This window comes from Rhipicephalus sanguineus, chromosome 2 (assembly GCF_013339695.2).
Source record: "Rhipicephalus sanguineus isolate Rsan-2018 chromosome 2, BIME_Rsan_1.4, whole genome shotgun sequence".
Lineage (NCBI taxonomy): Eukaryota > Metazoa > Arthropoda > Arachnida > Ixodida > Ixodidae > Rhipicephalus > Rhipicephalus sanguineus.
In genome coordinates, this window is record NC_051177.1 from 81,537,423 (window position 1) to 81,543,155 (window position 5,733).

A 5,733-nucleotide genomic window follows, 5' to 3' on the forward strand; every position below is an offset into this window, starting at 1 on the left:
CACAGCGACCGAACTAGCGGCTTCATCATCAGGAGAGTCGCAAGGCAGTTGTCTATTATATGGTTTCCACCAGACCACTTCGGACGATATCCTGATAAGTGATATCCAATAAGACATTTTTACTAATCGTTGTTGTTTTCTTTTTTTTTTTTTTTTGCTTTGGTTTCTTTCTCAGGTTCCAAGAGCCAGAACACCACGGCTTCTTTTCCTGGATCAGCTAATCAATCTCCCTAGCACCAAGGCTCATCATTCTCAGCACGGCGACAAACCGAAACAGGTTTTAGAAGTGACGGAAAACGCGGAATACTTTCCGAATCATAGTGCGATAACCAGTGTTTACGCTACGAGCCTTGTTTGTCTGTGATCCTTGACTTATAGCCATGGTTTCGTCGAGCAACTGAAGCGCATGATAGAAAATTGCAGCCAGTTCTACGCGGCGAAATCCGTCGCACCGCGACGCTTTCAGCCCTTTTGTCGGAAAATTTCTGCCGTTTTATTTATTTATTGGCTGCAACATCTGGTCACGTGACCTGCGTGACACCTACTACTACTATGACAACAACGGCACAGGGTAGACAGGCAGCTAAGCCTCATTTCAAGCATAATCACCGTCATAATTTGTCACTATAATCCATGAAGGAAAAAAAATCTAGGAGGCAGCATCACGTGACAATCTTGAAGCCCAACCATAAAAAATGAAACGCGAGTATGCTGGGAATTGTGACGATAGCATGGAACACGAGGGGGGAGCGGCGTCGGAGGAGGTTGGCTTGTGTACGCCAGCCTTGCTCCCTTCTAATTTCTTTTCCCTCCATGCCATAATCATTTAGTGTATCATCATCATCTTTTTGTTTTAGTTATTTACTTATTTATATTTTTTATTATTTTTTTATTTATTGGCTCCCACCTCTGGTCACGCGACCTGCGTGACGCCTACTACTACTACCACTACTACGACGACGAAAACGGCACAGGGTGAAGGATCATTCCCTAAATAAAAAACTTTATTTCCTTATTTCCTGTTTACGTATCACGACCATCACCTTATTCTATTTGAAAAAAGCCACTTTTCCCTTTCCCAAACTTTAGCTTAATGTTCCAATTTACATTAACCGCCGGCGTCTTGGCCAGTCCCCCATTGTGGGTGTGAGCCAAACGCAAGGAACAAGCAGGCAAGGTTCGCTGTAAAGATAATAAACTCGTAACAGTAGCGTAGCCAGGTAGTGCTCCCGGGGAGGGAGGGGGGGGGGGGGTGTTCAGCTATACCTTATATGTGTTCGTGCGTGCGTTTGCATGTGTTCGCGTATATACACATGCGAAATTGAAAATTTTCGAGGGGGCGGGGCAGTCAAAGTGCCCCCGACCCCTTGTGGCTGCGCGAGTGTCTCGTAACAAGAAAGACGCTTTATTGCCTGGTGTTAACCTCATCGCATATGTCACAGCATTATCTAACGCACAGTGTCACGGCAACTGCACTTGATACGATTAAGTTCGAAAAGGGAAATATCGCTCGCATGCATGATTAGCGTTTGCGTACGTTTGTTTTGACCAGCCGAAACAATGAGCGTAGTGCTGCAGATTGTATTCGAAATCCTCAAACATTTTTAACACGAAAGTGTTTTATGCCGGGGTCCACCACGGCTCCACTGACGCATTTCCGACACGGATATGACGTTGTAAAATATGAAGACTAACATATGGCAAAGAAAAAGTTCCGTCAACGGGAATCGAACTTACGACCTCTTGATCGCCAGCGCGCAGAGCGAAACAACGCCACAGACGGCATATTCTCTGCTACGCTAACGGCGAGCTATTTATGTACACCATTTGCCGGTTGCGGTACTCGGAGATCGGCGGTTCAGCGTGTTTTCGTTATCACTTGCGAGATGGCGCGAAGGGCTCGAAGAGCGCGCTTTAAAAGTCGTCCCCCACGCGGATTAGCGCGCGCCTCGACAGGGCGTGGTCGCTCGTAGGGGCGCTTATCTCGTGATCTCCGTGGTCTGTACGTCTTGCGCTCTGCCTGCAAGTTTTCGTTCGGCCGCTTTTGCGAAAGAGCGCGCTGCTCACACAGAAATAAGTTACAACTGTGACAGTTCGCGCTCATCCTGTGTATGTTTGTTTCGGGCGTCCTTTCTGCTTGAGCAGCGCATTGCAAGTTTCGAGCGGCTTGCCGTTCTTCGCGTAACATTACAATTCGATGCTGTAGCATTCATTCCTTCTCGCTTGGGGCGAAACAATGCACAACAAACGCTCAACTACATCTGTGAAGACACGTTTCACTTCCGTGTTATACCGATTCCTATGACAGAGGGATCAGCCATGTTTTTTTTAGCTTTGTGTTCTTTAAGTACCTACTAATTGAAGCAGCCCTCCACGTTGTACATGTGTGGGCAAGATATAAAGACAAGCGACAACCACTGCGTGAGAACCTAGAAAAGCTCGACCAAGCCTCCCGACTTTGACGCGATTACGCAAAGCCCTGATCTTATAAGCGACGTCATAGCACTGGAAAGACGGGATGTGTAAGGCGACAGGACGTACGCTGACTATCAAGTAAATTTTACCGCAAAAAGTCAGGTACTTATATTGGTACCATGGGTATACAGAAATATAGACCAGCGACATCATTACACAGCAAAGATTACGACACCTGCAAGCCTGCATTTTCCAGGTAGACAGCTTGCTGGTGTGGTAAGCTTAAATGTGTAATCATGATGTTCTTGGTGTATATTTGGTGTAAACAACCGCGGCCGCACGCAGTTGTTTACAACGACTGGAAGAAATTAACGATGCTGTTTCGGAAGCCCAGTAAAGCTATTGTCGTGTTTTCGCTCTTTTAACGCAATAGCGTTAAGGAGCTCGTTTCGCAGAAATTCCGGCGTCGGCGTCGGCGTCGTTGGTTGTGAGCAAAACGTCAGCGTTGTCCGTGAGCGAAAATTTGAGATAGAAGCAAATAAAGAAATAATATAAAAGCAAATAATAGCTCTACCACAGATCCACGCCAGCGTTTGAAACTGCTTCCGAAAAAAAAAAACCCTATACGAATGTCATGTCATGCGAAGAGTCTCCTTAATATTGTTGCGTAGCAGCAGCGTAGAATCGCGCCAGGCGTCAAAACCTGCGAATTGCACAAGGAGTGAAGGGCATAAAGACCCACGCATTACAAAGCATTCAGACATATTTAATCATCATCGACAGCCAAAGCATCAACAAAGTGAGAAGCTGCGTCGATTGACGTGTTGGACGCGTAGTGGGTACTTCGCCGATTCGCAAAAGGAGGAATTACGACGCAGTGGACACTGTGCAGCTGTACATTTTAGGACACTACGACACTAGGATATTCCAGGACACTGTGCAGTTGACACTCTAGGATAGCTTTAAACGGCCAATGTTACGCGTACAAAAGCTCCTTTCCTTGCGACATAGTTGAAGTGTCCACCGAGAAGCGGAGAGAGGCTACCGATCGAGAAGGCGATGCGAACGGGGCCCGATTACGCTATCGCGTTCTACTCTTGAAGGCGAAGCTCAAGCATCCTCCACTTTATTGTTTCTTTTTTTATGAAAAGCATTTCTTAGCGAACTGCAGGCACTTTGACCGTTTCTATCTACGTATCTAGTCGCCTACGTCTTGGCGCTCTCCTTAGCTTGACACGTACCAAAATTTGCGGGGGAGGGAATTAGTGTACGACAAACACGATGAACAGGTCATTACATTAATGGCGTGAGTTACTTGTCGCGTACGTCATAAAACCCTTTCCCTCAGTCACGTGTGGCACATACCCGTATACCACAGCCCATCGAATGCGGGTATGAGCCAGAGGTGATTCCCAGTTTGTATCAACCCAGGAACGGCGATAACAGACTTTCAAAAATCTTCGCACGATCGCGTTATTGAGCTTGTGTCGCAGAATATGCGGGACAGGCTCCCGCAGCGTTCTCCGTGAGGGAAGTATTACAGCGACGAAAAGATTGAAAATCACGGTTAGAGCCGCAATCTAACACAGGCATTCTGCGTGGCAGTCTAGTATTCATCGTAAAAAGATCGATAACTGGGCTAGTTGGTACATATTCAGTGAACTGGGAGCGCGGAAACAGACAAAGGACGACGAAGTGTAGCGGGTACCTCGCTTATTCGCAGAAAGACGAATAATGGCGTAGTGGGTGATGTCCTACTTCACAAAAATTACGATTTATGGCGTAGTTGATGCCTTGCGACAAGCTAAAACTTCAAACACAATTAGCCTTGCTCCAACACGAACCTGCGCTCAGAATTCGTATTAGGTAGTATCGTAACCGTCGGTGAATTTTTTCGGATGACGATCCATCTGTGCACATCGATGCGCCAATAAAGCATTCTCGAACTCGCTCTGCCACGTAGGGTATGTATTTGTGATGACATTCATGCTGCGACCGCTTCCCAAGCAATATGTTACTGAGTCATCAGAATCAAATATTGATGCTAATAAAGAGGCTAGGTATTTAATAAAAATGTAACCTTTTGCATTGTTAAGTTTACGATGCAGTACATTTTCTCGGCTCTGTGATATCGCATTTATTATAAGAAATTTTGGCTATCCCCATGAGACATTCGCGAAGCAGCCGTGGAAGTGATCCATACGGCGCTCACAGCTTCTTCACATGGATGCGTACTAGCAGAACAAAGACGACCAACCCGAAGGTCTTGAGCGCGAACTTCGTCCACGTGGACAGCTTCAACAGAGTCATGGGGAGGTATTTGTAGATGCGGTACATAAACCTCTGGACCTCGACGTGGATGGCGACCTCGCTGGTTGGCCTGGACAAGGTCACCTCCCGGAGTTGTTCGACAGGTGAGAGCAGCGTCGCCTTGAGCTTGTCCGAGACGACGCACAGGATGACCAGATAGGTGAGCTCGAACATGGCCACGCTCAGCTGCTGCCTGGTCAGGGCGGTGGCGGCGCCGTTGGCCGAGAACACCGCGGTGCAGAGGAGCGTGATGAGGGAGACGGCTCTGACAAACAGGTAGCAGTACCAGGCGCACACGAATCCGAGAAAGTTGTGGCTGAGGTCGGCCAGGTAGCGGCAGCACTGCTCCCACTTCCAGTGCAGCCTTCTCAGGGAGTCGTGGCTGATGAACTGGTACGTCCGCTGCAGCTCTTCGGCGGCGCACCGCATCGTCCTGTGGACGTCCAGGCAGAAGACGGTGTAGATGGTCATCGACATGTAGACCTGAGTCATCACCATCAGAGTGAGGCAGAAGAAGAGCGTAGCCTCCAGGGAAGAGTCCTGGGCGACGTCCTCCCGCATCCACGAACACGTGTTCGAGGCCAAGTAGAGCGAGAGGCCGCCCATGGCGTGGCCGAACAGCAGCAGCCGGACCAATGTGCCGTGCCAGAAACTTGGCGGCCTCAGAGAACCCTGTCCCGGTTCGAAGCCGCCTTCGGCTTCAGAGGCCTCGAAGTAGCTTGTGGAGAGCAGGGGCAAGTTGGACTTGTAGGACCAGAAGCTCTCGGCTCCGGCGACGGCCGCCAGACTGAGTATGACCTCTCTGATTTCGAACAACGCGTCTGGAAGGCTGTCCACGGACATCCGCGGTAGCCAGTAAAGGTAACGCAGCAGCATAAAGACGAAGTGCAGCTTGAGCAAAATCAGGATCAGCGTCTTGAACGTCAACGTCGAGCTGAAACCGCTTGTCGACCTGTGTGAAGGCGAGTGACGTGTGACCACGAGAAGATCGCATGGCTAACCTCCGTA